The sequence below is a fragment of the Cucumis sativus genome, unplaced genomic scaffold (assembly GCF_000004075.3).
Source record: "Cucumis sativus cultivar 9930 unplaced genomic scaffold, Cucumber_9930_V3 scaffold54, whole genome shotgun sequence".
NCBI lineage: Eukaryota > Viridiplantae > Streptophyta > Magnoliopsida > Cucurbitales > Cucurbitaceae > Cucumis > Cucumis sativus.
In genome coordinates this window covers 93,710-110,286 of record NW_022279554.1, presented here as the reverse complement: position 1 = coordinate 110,286, position 16,577 = coordinate 93,710, and the positions used below count along the sequence as shown (strand labels likewise).

The following is a 16,577-nucleotide window of genomic DNA, read 5'->3' as shown; positions in this document are numbered from 1 at the left end:
TCAAATTGTAGAGATCAAAACTTATCACATCAAATTATAAACAAATTTTTTTCAATTGGATTCGAAATTTAAAAAAATAAAAAAAATGATAGAATATATTATAAAATTTGATAACTTAGATCGAGAGAAAAATTGGTAAAATAGTTAAGAAAGTTAAGAAAGTGAATAATTTAGCACATAATTGAAGAAGTATAGATTTTGATGTGAATTCATTGATTTAGCTTTGAGGAAAAACAGGGGATTTCATCAGATCTACAAATGTCATCAATTGATCACCAATGACGAACTCCTTTTAGTCCAAATCGTCAACTCCTTTTCTCTCAACAACTTCATCGGATTTTCATCTTCACTCAAGGAATCTCCTTCCGCACGTCTTTCTCTCCTTTTCTCAATCCTTCTCATTCCATCTTCATCAATTCTTCCTTCATTCAATCCCCCCCACATTCTCCATTATTGTCAGCCATTGTCGGCCATTGTTTAACCTTCCAAAATGAGTAAACTTTCCATTATCATTTACATTACACTTGCCATTCTTCTCCTCCTTCTCCTTTCCCACTCCCCTAAGAAAACCCCTAATCACCGCCATCGCCGTCTTAAGCTTCGCTCCAACTTCACTTTTACCCCTTCTCACCACCATCACGAGCCTGTCCCCTTTGACCCTCTTGTCGCTCACATTGAGCGCCGCCGTGAAGACCGCCAATGGGAGAAGCAATATGTAGAGCAACACTATCCGAAGATGGCGGCGCATTTGACGGAATCGGCCCCCGGTGAAGAATCGCAACCCGAGTGGGAGGATTTTGCGGATGCTGAGGACTATATTAATGATGATAATAGGTTCAATGTGACCGACCGGCTCATGTTGCTGTTTCCGAAGATTGATGTTGATCCAGTTGATGATGATTTGTCACTGTTGAGGAATTGACTGAGTGGAATTTGCATCAGGCTCAGAGGGAAACTTTGCATAGGACTCAAAGGGAGTTGGAGACACATGATAAGAATCATGATGGGTTTGTTTCGTTTTCCGAGTATGAGCCTCCTAGTTGGGTTCGCAATTCAGGTATGTTTTTCTTCAAATGCTCTTGGATTGGAGTCTTAATTCTTGTATATCTTGCTCATTGCCAATTGTTTGGGGTTTGTATTGTCCAATCTCTAGGACTTCGAGTTTGGAAAATGTGTAGATCGATTTCTTAAGCGAGAAGTATTTTGACACTAAAAATATGTAATTGCTGCAAATATGATGTAGATTCACAGTAGTTTTTCCAATTCTCTTATGTTTTCTTCTACTTGTAGATTCTTTTTAGGCAGTTCTTTTGTGTGTTACTCATTATGAAACTGCTCGCCAGATAATAGTTCCTTTGGCTACGATATGGGTTGGTGGAAATTGGAGCATTTTAATGCGTCAGATGTGGATGGAGATGGCCTTTTGAATTTGACCGAGTTCAATGAGTAAGTTTTAATATTTGAAGAGTTATTTCTGTGGCGAGAATGGAAAGTTTATTGGATATGTTGATTGATATGCTTATAATTTTTCTTCATCTCTGGACTTTTAGCTTTCTGCACCCAGCTGACAGCAAAAACCCAAAGCTAATTCATTGGCTGTGTGAGGAAGAAATACGGTAATGAAACTTTATGACAAAACTTTTATTGATACTATAGATTCGCTTCTATTAGTTTCCATGTCTTTTGTTTCTAGCATGTTCACTTATTCTTCGTCTCTGCTGAAACTACTACTAGTGTTATCATGCTGCCAAGCTTCCGCTGTTAATGACTACATTTGAATTGTTCGTTTTAACAACATATGAATGAAAAGTTTGTGGGGTTCTTCTCTTCTTTATTGTAATATTCAGTTTAGGGATCCTTCTAGTTGTAGAAGTCTTTTACTTTGAGCATTTTTTTAAAATCATTCATCTGCGAAACTAAATCAAATTACACTTAATCAACCAATATTACAACTCTATTCCAACTCCAGAATGGTGTAATGATAGAGATTCATGGTGACATTGTATCAAAAAGTTGCAAACGTACAAAAATAAATTCTCATTACCATTTGTCAATGAACGTCAAACAAAAACTTTGTAATGAAGCTAAACCAATGTACAATATTATGCTCCAACTTCCTAAAGGCAATTTCACAGTCGTAAGATCAAAGGGCTCCAAATGGCATCAGTATCTGATGATGATATATAATTTACACTTCCAAGAACACCTAGAGAGGGAAAAAAACACAGCACACTGAATCAAGAAAGAGATGTCTTTTATTTTGAACGTTGTTTTTCGAATATGAATGACAGTTTGTTGTAATTCTTTTCATCCATTGTGGGAACAGGGAAGACTGATTTAAATAAAGGGAATTGCATTTAAATATAGAAGTGGATGACTACGAGGTTGGTCATCAGTGAAAAGTTGATTGATGAATCTCCTTCGCTGATTTGAGAGTTGCTTGTTAGGAATAGGAAGAGGGATATCAGTGGAAATCTTCGAAGCATTAAATCAGTAACAGTCGATTTCCAAATTTTCTTTGGTTCAAGGCTCTTAAAATATTCAGGAGCGCCTATATCTTCTCCATCCAACTGTCTCTAGGATTGTACATCTTCAAACCAGCCGCTTGGTATAATATGGGGAAACTCTTTGAGATAATTATCCCCTCAACCCCCACAAAGATTTACTTTATTGCCATTTTCTTTTATTACAGACAAAAAAGATACCATTAAGGGGGAAAAGTACAAATAGGGTGATAGGAAATTCATTCACCAGTCAAGCCGGATTACAGCAAGCTTCTCCAATGTTGACATAAAAGAATCACCATTACAAAATACTTGCCTTGCACTTCAAAAGGAAGCTTTATTTTGAATGGATTCTGGAACATTCTTCTGTCTCCCAAGCATCTTTTGAGAAAAATTATGGTTTCTTTTAAGCCATGTCTTCACAAATAAAAGCTCTGAATCTTTCTCCGAAGAATCTTGGCTTTCCTCATAAAGTTATCAAAAAGCAGTTGGTGTGGAGATTGCCTGAAGGTACAGCAGAAACTCCAATGGACACCAAAACTATCTACTAAAGTTCCAAAGATTTGGTCTATATAGCAATTTTTAGGTTTTTGTTTCTCAAGCACATAAAACCACACCTAAGAGAAAGCCCAATAATGATTTTCCATTCTTTGAAAATCCAAGCCAGATTCCCTCTCAGTCCTAGAGTAAAATCTGCATGAAAAATGTTAACTCTTCGCATTGGCGGTGCCTCTTTGCCCAGTAGATTTGAGAAGTTTCAAATAAGGAAGGATTTTTTTGTTCCTTAAATGCCAAAAAATACAATGTCACAAGTGAAAATTCTGCTCTTCTCTAAAGTCCAAAAATATTTATCTTAGTGGTTAATTGTGATTTGCATGAGGGCAATCATATTATTCATCTCCTTATTAGAGAGAGGCCTTCCGAAATCAGGACTCCCACATTGGAGATGAAGCTCTGATGATCTTTGGCGATAGTTTTTTTTTACCTTTAGCCACATGTTCTAATTTTCCTAAGAGAAGGTTTAAAGAAGTTTTTGCTGCAAAGCGTAGTTCTCTAATTTTTATTGGCTGGAAAGTTTCACGTGCCTTGCTAGTGTGCTTCTCTTTCTTTGTGAACCAATACAACTCATTATTTGCTTGGGCATATTGTCTGATGGGACTGAGGATGGTTTTTCTTTTTCCATCAGACTGTATTTGTCTTAACCAAATCTGGAGTAGAATCATCATTTGGCTGGTTTTCTAGGTTGAGTACTTGGGTTACTAGGGAAACATGAAAACAGTTGGGATGTAAGTACTCTTGTCCACCAGAAACAAGTCCGTTTTTCCATTATTGCGACTTTTAACTTCCACGAATGCCTGGTTATATATACATAAATATTATTCTTCATATTGGTCGGTGTTTGAAATGTGGACAGTTCTTCATTGATCCTTTGGATTTTGACTTCAACTAGTACAAATCTAAGAGCATTCTCTTTTACTCTAATGTAAGCTTCTATTTCACCTAGCTGAGTTAGCTGTTCTTTTGTACATTCAATAAAACTGAACTTTGGTTATTTCATCTAATTTTTAGCTGTTGATCACGTGAGGGAACTTCAACCATCCTTTCACATATACCCAGCATTCACTTCTAAGCAGTGCCAAAGGTTCTAATACAAATCTTCTTATGGATCTGTGGATTTCTTGAGAACTTTCAGCTGGTTGTCGTGGAAGCATCTACTCAAAACAACTAACCTATGTTTCCAAACCTATTTGCACCATTTACTTCAAACTGTTCTTAGTCAGACCTATTTCTTACGTAGCGCGTCTTCATCCTGTTCATTCCTTCTAATTGGTTATTTCATTGCGAAGGATCTATTCTTCCCTCTTGATTTGATCCCCTATCTTATCAAGTTATCATCTTTCAATTAAAATCCTTCTGAAGGCGTAGGAATGATTGCCTCTCTTATCATCGTTTGACATTTCTGATTGGAAGGCTCTATTCATGTAGGTTCTTTTATTTCCTCCTTTTGAGCTTTTAGGTTAGGCTTCTGGCCCTTAGGTTGTTGCCTTTTTTCTTTTATGAAGTTCTGAATATACCTATTGTTAGGTGCAAATGAAGTCTCACGTTGGCAAATGTAGTCTCACGTTAGCTAGAAAAAGGAGAGATGCATGGTGTATAAGTGAAGACATTATCTCTATTAGTATGAAACCTTTTGGGTGATTTTAAAAGAAAAGGTATGAGGGTTTATGCTCAAAGTGGAGTCGTAAAATATTATATCATTGTAGAGATTGTTAGAGGTTCCATTTGTCCTTGATGTTAACCCTGTCGTCGTTCCTTATAAAAAGAGAAACATTCTGTCGACTTCACTGGGGATAGATAGATTGTGCTTCCTTCCATTGTTTCTTAGTGATGGCCTGTTGGCATCAGTCCCCTCTTACAGCCAATCAAGGACAAAACGGGCTTCGCTAGAAGAGGATGGCAACATGAGAGAAGCTAGGAGATGAAGAATTGGATTACACCAATTACTTCGATTGTTTTTCAAATTCATTTTTTGTTTACTTTTTATTTCCCCCCGTCTTAAGAGAAAATAAAAAAAAGCAGAGTGAAGAAACATGCTTTCTAGATTTCCATGCTCAAAAGCATATCAATTGGGAGGCGGCATATAAAAGGAGCTCTATATTAAAGTCCACAAGAACAAATTTACTGAAGAGTACTTCTTTTCCCTTTTTTCCTTTGAACTGACTTGGTAGTTCTTCTAAGCATATCTGTCAGCTCAGGAAGTTCAGAATTGACTTTGTAGTTCCCTTTGTTGTAAATTTCAAGACGAGAGTCTGGTAAACTGTCTATCACTAGATCTAAAATCTTCATCACTCGGAGAGAATATCATGTTCAACCACTTCATTGTAACTGAGTCTTCCCCAAACTTGAACTTTAGTAGGTTTGGGGTATCAAGCATACAATGTTTTTGAAACCAAGCCTGGGCGACTGGCTAATATATTCAATTTTGAGAAGTGACGAACCGCAGATATCCTCTCTACCAGTTCCATGAAAATGTTTGGGTAATCTTGAGTCCACAATGAAAAAAGCACTTTTAGTTAAATTTTTTTAGACTACATGTACATATGGTAACGATACATTTCACTACGTAAAAAAAAAAAATTTACATTGCATCTAAACAAATGTTTTTGCCCTATAACACGTGACAGATATTTTTGTTATTGTAAATAAATCTATTGCCATTCTCAAGAAATATTTATTATGGTGTATGCACTCCCAAATCTATAGCCTTTTATACATCATTTAATTGCTTCAATGGAATGTTCCTTAAAAATAATCTGTGAATCAAAGGAAATGAAGGAGCTTTTACATTTATGTATAGCATCTAGTTGTGCTTATCTTTCAACCAGAATTAGTGTATATGGAAGGGCACTACCTTTATTATTATTATTTTATTTTTGGGGGTTGGCATTTCATCGGTTTTGCTAACTAGTCAATTGGTGAGTGGCCTTATAGGGAGAGAGATTCAGACAAGGATGGAAAGATAAACTTCAACGAGTTTTTCCATGGACTGTTTGACATGGTGAGAAATTATGACGAGAATCACAATTCTTCACATCATTCTGAAGATTCCAGGGATGGCCCAGCTAGAAACTTGTTTGCGGTGCTAGACAAAGATAATGACGGGTAACCAAAATTTATTTATAATGTGGACAACCTCTCATTTGTTATAACTGCAGAGTTCCTTGGCAACTTTAAGGATTATTTTGTGTGTTGTATTTTGTTTTTCATAGACACCTGTCTAATGAAGAGCTGTTACCTATAATTGGAAAAATTCACCCATCAGAGCATTACTATGCAAAACAACAGGCAGAATATATCATACAGCAGGTACTCATCCATAACGAATCTTAAAACCCATATGCAAGTCGATGAATTTTTTAGCTTTACTTTTACGATTGAGATATTGCTTGGATATTGTGGCACATATTAATGTCATCAACAAACATCTCATGATTCTTATGTATGGTTGTAGAAACAATTTACTCTTTCTTTTCCTCTATCAGTGAGAGCTTGCTGGGTTGTCCATGGATTGTTTTATACTCTGTACAGTTATTTTAATTTTTACTTGACCGACCACCCATCACATATAAGTAATATTGTGTAAAATTCATTTTACGAGTAGTAAAATCGGTCATATTAAAACGCAGTCATTACACCAATTGTTTTCTGTTTGCACTTTGTGGACTGAATGGTTATTCTCTTGGAAGTTCCTTTATCAGATTTCATTATGAATCTATTGCATCTGACTTTTAACTCAATAAACTGTAGCATAATTGTTAATGTTATTATGGTCCTCATTGATTTTAATAAGATAGACAAGTGTTCTCTATCAGCCTCAGAACATAAGATATAGTATGACGTCATTTATCTTATCATTTTACATGGAAGAACTTTCTTGCAAATGTTTTCTAAATGAGAAAACATTACCATAAGGCATAAGATCTAGAATTAGACTAGGCCTGGAAAATATTTTCATCTTCCAGAGGGAGCAACTACATCTGTTGATTAACATCTTCATTCTGTCTTTATTTTACAGGCTGATGCAGATAAAGATGGACGTCTCACCTTGGCAGAAATGATCGATCATCCTTACGTATTTTACAGTGCCATTTTCAACGAAGATGATGAGGACGATTATGATTTCCACGATGAGTTTCGTTAAGTTTTTTCATGTATGGACACCTCCCTCTATCTAACAAACTTCCCGGACAAGATCAGTCTTGATGTTTGTTGCTGTTGCAGGAATAGTCGAATAGTCAGATAGGATTAGCAGTAGAGAAAACGGAGTTCTTTCGCAGCATGGAATCGGGATACAGAGTTTGAAGTCTTAGGCAACAACTTGGAGGAGATCTCTCTGGCATGGTGGTCAGAACTGGGTTAAACTTCTTCAGCCATGGCTCGCCCATATGGTGGTATCCCTCTTTTTGTAGCATATGAAACCCCCATCTTGTCTAAGATAACAATGGTTTCACACCTTAGATTATAGACATTTATTTGCAAATAGTTTTGTTAAGTTCAATGTCCTTGGTATAGAATTACCATTTAATTGTTATTTGTTACTAATTTATTCTTCCTGATAGAAAATTATCAATTATTCAATCATATTTATCTTTTGAGTATAGGGTTTTGAAAAGTGAGCTACAAACAGGTGTGTAATTTTAGATTTTGTTGCCTTTTCAAATATGATGTTGGATATGATATTTGGTTTAAGAATTTTTGGACCAAGTACAAATAATTGAATTTAGGACTAATTAAAAGTTGACATGTGTTGACATAAGATGATCACATATTTTCATCGTTGGTTCAAGTTAAAGTTAACTATTTTAGGTTCAATTAAATATTATTTATTTGTACAATTTTAGCCTAAGAGCTAAATATGACAAAAATTTATGTAATAAGGTTAACTTGTTGGAGAGCTAAATATGACAAAAATATATGTGATTGGATCCATGAGTCTGATCCATGGATCAACAAAGTCCAAGCCCATAAGAGGACTATAAATAGAAGAGTCCTCCTCATCTGTGGAGATAGAATTTTTATCCATAGGGTTTAAAGAGAATTCTCCTAGAACAAGAAGACTCTCGAGTTTAAAGAGAATTCTCCTAAGAACAAGAAGACTCTCGTCGACCACCCTCCAAGATTGAAGAAAAACATTATGTGTTGTAGCTTCCTCAAATCAAACATATAGACATTCAATCGAGAGAAAATTAAAGGATCAAATATTAGAAATATTGTTTGGTCAAATTGACACGTTCGATGGGATATCTCTACCTCTTATCTCTCTCTCATCATCTAAATCTACAAGCAAACCAATGACAATAAAGAAAGCTTAATCCAAATCTTCTATAAGCGACACTTGCACATCTTCTATTGCAAGCGACGGTTACACAGGACTAGGACCTGTACCCACAGTGTTCAAGGGAAATCATCCAGGAGCAGAATCAAGGTTCTGTCATTGCGTAGAGCATTCTTAAGCAATTGATGGAGTTTCCTAAAGTTGGGATTGTCATCAAGGAATCCCAGCAATTGATGGAGTTTCCTAAAGTTGGGATTGTCATCAAGGAATCCCTTGCTATAAGAAGATCGATAATCACGATAAGGTATATAGGGAATAAGTTCACACCTAAATGAAATGAAATAGACCCTACATTGTCAAAGAAGTTTACACAAATGAAGTATACAAGATTGTTGATCGAGATAGATTAAAAGTTGCCCCAATCAATGATAGGATTCTCAAGACATTTTATGTGTAACGTCATTATGTAAAAAGCTCTTTATCGCAAGAGCTTAAACTGCATAATCTCCAAACCCACACGAGCTTAAAAGGTGAGTGATAAAAAAAAAAAAAAACCCAATCAAACTATTTGATCTCAATGTTATAAAAATGGTACGTAGGCAGCTTAATGTTAACTTTAAGTTCAGTTATATGTGCAAGAAAAAAGTTTAGTAATCGACATTATGACTTAATCTCATAGTAAATGGTATGTAAGCAACATGAAATAAGAAATTTTCATTATCATTAAAGCAAAGTTTTGTATTTACTGAAATTAAAAAAAGAAAACGAATAAAAAAAAGGGAAGGGGAGCAAAGTCAAATCTTCCACATGAAGCTCTTAAATTCCTCGTGTGTAGCCTCCATACTCTTATGAACTGTAGCTAGAGCCTCGATGCTTCTTCTTTGATAGCCGGAGTGTTGACTTCATTCTGGATCTTTGCAACTTCTAGTTCTTTCTTGTCTATGTCTTCGTTCTTCTCACAAGATAAGATAGATAGCTGTTTAGACTCAGTATTTATACTTTGAAGTCTGCTTTCTAGTTCCATCTTTTCCAAAGCCAATTGTGCAACCCTCTCTTGAATAACTTTGGCATCTTTTCGTAATTGGTTTATCAAAGTTAAGGCTTCTTGTCTAATTGATGAGCTTTGTCTGTCGACGACAACTACGCAAAATACGAAGATTGTACAACATTGAAATTGTCTACCCTCTTAAAATAGTTGTTTAAATATTCTTCAACAAGGAGTTAGGTTGTCTGCATAGATCTTCGCAATTCTCGAAAGTATCGTCGTTATATTTTGTCTAAATCTTGAGATATATTTAAAAAGAGTGCACATGATCTTGTCTTGAATGTCCTCTCACATGCATAAAGCCGTTTTCTGAAGTATGTTTGAAACTATCTTTTCACCAACCCATGAGAAGGCACAGGGTGTCCTACCATCTGCTTCTTGGAAGTGTTTAAAGACAACTCAGAAATCTGGAGAAGAGCATGTGTGGATATGACATTCTCTGAAGTTTCTTTGGGGCAGACATTTCCTTTAGATGGAGGATTCAAATTTTTAACATTTTTTTCATTCACTTTCATCTTACCACGTCGATTCTCCTCGAGGAGAGCACATGATTGTTCAGCTTGTTCAGCAACTAGTAGTTTTTAGGTACCAACTTCTTTAATGGCCAAATCCACAACATGAGGCCGTGTCAAAGATTCATCGTTGCATTGCTCAAGCTCTTGAAGATGATCATCTAAAGGTGACTATAGAAATAAGTAATGAATAAATCATCCACTAACAGAATAATAATAAAATAATAATAATAATAATAATAACAATAATACAAGAAAAGAAAAATATGTGAACTAGTAGTGTCGAAACTTTAGGAATTTTCAGAGCACTCAAACCCTTTCCATAGAAATCATCACCTAATGCCTTTGCTTTCTTCGAAGGTCTCTTGCAATGACGATCACTTCTGCTACCATCACTTTTTCTCTAAGCTCCTTGGCCTCCTTTTGGAGGGTAGGAGCCATTGCTTTAACCAAATGAATATGTTTACCACCTAGGTTACTCCCTCAATTCTTGAGTAGTTTGGGTGCTCACCAAATGGTGTCTATTATCCTTAAAATATGTCTTGTGCTTTGTTGTCCACCAATTTCTAAATCGTGTTGTCACATGCTTGCAAGACTCTAACGTATGGGCAAGCAAGAACAACCCAAATAAAGATTTGCACCTCGTGCATATCTCCACTGATATAATGTGTTATTTGGTGTAATCACAAGTGACATTTCCTCTATATCATTTAGGTATATCATGGTAAAAGCCAAACTACTCTTGAAACTGATATGGACTCGACGTCAATACCCTTTCGTCTTTCATCTCCCTCTTCTTATTTATATTGATATATTATATTAGTGCTTCATGTTACCCTAAACCAAGCAAGGTTTAGAGAAAGGGAAATAGAATTTTTTTGGGAAAAGGGAAAAAAAGAAAAAGGTAAAAGAATTGAAATGATAAAAGGTAGAGAAAAAGGATTTGTACAAGTTGTTAGAAAAAAGAGAGAAAAAAAAAAGGGAAGTTGGGAAGTTGGGAGGTTGAGGTTGAGGTTGAGGGGACCAATTATGGGAAGTATGTGATGGGCAATACACAAAGAAAAAGGCAGCCTTTATTGATGTGCCTTTCTCATCATCATCTCACAAAGCTCATCCAATTCAATATATGAAGATTAAATTACCATTGCTTCTTGTTACTGTTACCATTCTCATCACTATTTGACAATAAATGCAATTAAATTTACAACACTAACAAAATTCATAAAAGAAAGGTAGAAATAATAACAATGTAAATAAATAAATAATTGAATTAAAAATGCGGCTAAATTTAGAGAAAGAGAGAGTTACTTAATATTGACATATAAAACACAAAGTTCAATTATATGTTAACTTTGAAAACAATGTTCAATATTGTGTCAATGCTATGTTAGACATTGTTGAAAAGTTAAAAAACCTATTTCATATAAAGGTGAAAGATGATATTTATAATCATATATAGATATGGGATGTAATGGTTTTGGTTAAACTTATAATTTAACAAAAGAGAGATAAAGGATAAGAAATCACTATCCTCACCTATAAACATCTCTATTACACAAAAGAAAAAGAAAAGAAAAGGGAAGTAATTGTTGTGATTGATGAAGTCATGAATGCACAAGTCCATACAAATTGACTTTAGTACAAGTTTGAAAGTATAGCTCAAGTTTGAAAGTATAGCTCAAGTTTGAAAGTATAGCTTTGGCATCATTGCTATTAGAATGGGGAGCCAAAAGGACAAATAATATGTTGGTACAACAAATATATAATATCTCCTCCACTCCTAACTTTTTGTCCATTTCATTTTTGAACTATCCAACTTTAATCTTACCTTTTATCTATAATCATCTAACACACTTCTTCTTTAAGCTCTCATAAACCCATTTTTATTAGTGTTGCAATCATTGCTTTTAATAGAAATAGAAGTATCAACATTTCAATTTAGAGTAGTTGTTAATGCTTAATGCTTTTTTTTTCTTTTTTTATAAAATAATTCATGGAAGACGAATATGAGGAGTGATTCATATGGATGTAACATCATTTGAATGCCTATCTAATAAAAATGACTAGAGTTTTAGAAGTGACTCAAAAATGAACTGAAGCATCTTGTGAATTTACTAATTCATCCTTATAAATTTGCAGTACACTTATAATTGAAAAACGCTAATTGATGCACGATCTATTGTACTTAATGCTCGATACTTGATGTTCTATGCTTTATATTATATTCTCTATGTTATATTTTAGATACTAGATACTAGATACTCACTCGATGCTTTAATGCTCACTCTTCAATACTTGATGTTCTACGTTTTATTTATGTTATATATATGTTTATCACTTGATGCTCTATACTTGAAAAAAAAAAAAAGCAAAAAAGAAGAAAAAAAAGAAGAAAAAAAAGCATTTAAAGTTAAAAGTGATAATTTTAGATAGTGATACGATCGTTAACGTTTTTAATTGGTTTTAAAAAAGTATGAGATATTTTATTTGAGGTGATATATGCAAAAATTTCAAATAAGGGTGTAAAACTTTATAGCTATATTTGCATTTAGAATAAATATTTTATAAGGTTATTTATCATAAGACAACAATAAAATTGTGAGAGGTTGGATTTCAAAACTTTTACAAATTTAGGAACATTTTCATTTAATACTTCTATTCATTTGACAATATTTATAGTGTTATATCATTTAAAATAATTTATATTATTCAAAATCAATTATTTTGCTTTCGATGCCTTTAAAAATAGCAATTGATAAAATATTTACAAAATTAAATTTGCTAATTTTGTCAAATTATTTTGTTGATGGAATTGAGTTGGTTATTTTACCAACTTACTCCAACTCTCTCCAATTCTTCGTCCATTCAATGTTTTAAATGGTTTCCCCCATTGGCCTCCATTAACAATTACCACTACCACACTTTGGTGACATACTCCGACAACTTTGAGCTTATATGACCAACTTTGATGATCACCTTCACACAAGCAATTTCAGTGACATACTTCGACTTCTACCTTCGTGTCGCCAATTTCATCAACCAACTTGGGGCTCCGCTAACCACCTCCGACGAAAATCCTAGTGACTAACTCTAATGACTACCTTTGCACAAGCAACTCCATTGACATATTTTGAGCAGCCACCTTTAGGTGACCAACTCTAGGCTCCAATAACCACCTCTAACCACAAACTTCGATGAATATCACTTTGGATGATCAACTTCAATGACAACCATCTCTGGCAACCAACACTAACATATAATCAAGAGACCAACTTCGATGAAGGCCACCTATAATGAGACCGTTAGTGATAACTCTATTTTTTGTGAACACGTAAATAGACGTTTGCACATTTCCTCCAACTAGTGGACAAACAACGAAACAAGATAGGAATTGTTCTCTTTTTAGCTAACATTTATGATGGAGTTAAAATTAACTGAGAGTTCAAAATTGAAGGTTAGGGAGTAGAGAAAAATGTTCATTTTATTGAAATATAAGGTGTCAAAGTATGATATATGTTTACTTGGTAGAAGTTTTGTTAGATTTGAAGGAATAGAAGAAAAAAAAGCATTTTTTAGTAATTTTTTTTTATAGAAAAAGTAGTGTACATTTGGAGGAAAAAAAAAAAAAACTCAATACAAACTCAATTATGTTTTAGAAAAAACGCACCACATATACGTCAACATAACTTTACACAAACTTTTAACTTAGCTCAACTCACTACTCCAAAGATCCAAACACAGACATTCTAACTTTCCAAATAATAATTACCAACCTAACTTAACTATGCACAGTCAACATCTCGTTAAAGCTTTGTTTGAAGCCTCAAATTCTGAGTGATTTTATTTTATAACAGATTTCAAATAAATTTCGTTGTTTGTTATCACATAAAAGAGAAGGATTTTAAAATTTGAAATGATTTCAAATCATGTTTTTATTTGAAAATTTTTCTTGCCAAAATAATCGGTTTTTGTAGGATTTTATAGGGTTTAGAGTAAATTATATAATTGACCTCGTCATTTTCTAATTTTCAAGTAACAATCATAGATAAAAGTCTAATTTAGTGAATTCTTAACTTTTTTTTTTTTTCAATTACCATCCACATATGAAATTTTAAATAGGTTTTCTTTTTAAAAAATCTAATAAACTAGCAAAATATTACACTGTATTGGACAATTTTGAAAACGAAAAAAGCTTGCAAGCCCACAATAGAAAATACAAAAAATATCCCAGTCAAACACGTGATTAATTGGTCAGTCACATACTCGCGTGTAATTTTTCTTCTACGATCATGATATGCAATCACGTAGAAAATGATATACAATCGTATAGTTTTTTCTAACGAACATAAAAATGCTTCAAATCTAAACGAATGTGTTGACCACACTTTATGATCGTGTTGACTATGTAAACAATCATTTAGATCATATCCACATGATTTTATAGTTTTTTTTAAACGATGGAAAAATGATTTAAAACCTAAACGATTGTGTTGACCATGCTAAATACGATTTTGTTGACTAGGTAAGAGATTGTTTAGATCATATAAAAATGATATTCATACGACTTTGATGTTTTGGAAGAGGATCTAGAAGAAAGAGAAGATGAAAAAAATAGAAGAAAAGAATATGAATAAAGTAGAAGAAAATTTGGAAAAAGAGAAGAAATCTAAAAGAAAATATGGATATTGCAAAGAATAAGAAAGAAAAATGACAAATTGTCCGTAATATCAAAGACAAACTTGAAATTTATGAAAATATTTTACCGACTTTATGAACTTTTTGTTTTTGTTACACGGACCGTAAATATTTTGGTATTTTGTTACATTTATAAAAATTAACATTTTAAATATAGTTATATAAACAATTTCTCATTTAAAAAAAAATAATTATTTTTAATATTTGTGTTTGAAAACTTTCCTACATTTTGAACCTTTGAAAATGCTCCAATGTTTTATTTCATTAATTTTTCTCCTAAAAGAGTTGTTTTCAAATATGACAAAATGAACAACTTTTTTACAAATATATCAAAATATAACAGTCGATGAACAATAGACTACTTTCTGTGACACGATCGCTAACTCTGTCATAGTCTGTCACTGATAAAGAAAAAATATAATATTTTGGTGTAATTGTAAATAATTATTTTAGTAATTTTATAATTTAAAACAAAATGCTAGTACTTTATTCCCTTACAAACATAACATAAATTTAATTATCATCTTTTTTTGTTTTTATTTAAGTTGTTATATTTGGAAACATAATTTTATAATTTTATGTTATGCTACTCATGTGTGGATATCTCTAAAAAAAATGTGATATTGATTTTGTTGTAAAAACTAATTGGAACACCTATCTCAGAAATACAATATTCAACAAGAAAATAACAAAGATAAAGATGAAAAATCTCAAAATTTCACACTTTCTCCACGTTATTGGAATTCCTCGGTGTCCATTAAAATTGACAAAATCCAACTATTTATAGGTAATTTGACAAGCATGAGGTGAATTACATAGTTAAGGGTGGACATGTGGCTATGGACACTGACCATACTTACGAGTATAATATTTATAATAATTTAATAATTTTTTTAAAAAAATTATTTTTCAATATTATTTATTGGTCCTTGTATTATTATTATTATTTTGAAAGAGACTATGTTCTCTTCAATCTTTAATTTTCTTTCTCTACTTTAAATATACAATTATATATTTGCCACCTCCATACCGATCAAATATTCCTGAAATATTGATTTTATATGATACATAAATATAATTCGGTAATTCTAAAATCATTTTTGGAACAAAATTAATTTTAAACATTTGAAAATCATTTTTCAGAAATCAATTTTACTTAAAATCTTTTTTCTAAAATTACTACTCCCACTATTACTCACAAATACATCCTAATGAGAATAGTTGAAGTTATAACAAATTCCAAATTAGAGAAGAATGAAGAAATAGAGATTATGTTATAACTTTTGATTTTATTTTTCTTCTTCTCAAACTTAGGATAAAATTCCAATAATGTAGCTTATGGCATAAACAATATTAATAGGGTATTTACTATATAGATTTATTAAATAAATAATGTTGACTGAATTAAAGTTTTTGACTAATAGTTATAACATATTAACCTTACTTTAAAAAATATTAAAGATAAACAACTAAATAAGCATATTATAAAGTTAATTGAAACTTTTTAGAGTTGAAAGAATCTAAATAGATTCTTAAACAAAAAAGTTCAAATCTATATAGAAAATATATAGTTAATGTTTATACAAACATGAGGAGACATTCTTTTTTTCTTTCTATTTTACTATTTTTAACCATTTTTCCATCGCATTAATCTATTTGTTTCATTTTTACACCTAAATGTTTAAAAGAATTTCAACAATTTTTGTAAATGCTTTTTTTTTTTAATTTAATTTATCAATGCCTTTTACAATATGTCAAAAAGGTATGATCAGAATACATCCAACTTTTAGAAACATAAAATAAAATCTGAAAAACATATAATTTTATTTATTATTTTTGTTTTCTTTGTAGAAACAACTTTAATTAATTTATTCCACACAATCTGTAAAAATTGAGTGAGGATATGAAATTGTTAATACACAGGATGGGAGTGATGGGAAGTGCTTCAAAAGGATCCACATCTAGTGAAAGAATGATTACGGACA

At 32.6% G+C, this 16,577-nt stretch overlaps 1 pseudogene; it reads left to right on the top strand.

The window, feature by feature from the left end:
• Positions 1-219: 219 nt before the first annotated feature.
• On the top strand, positions 220-7,754 carry LOC116406031 (annotated as a pseudogene).
• The last annotated feature ends 8,823 nt before the right edge of the window (positions 7,755-16,577 follow it).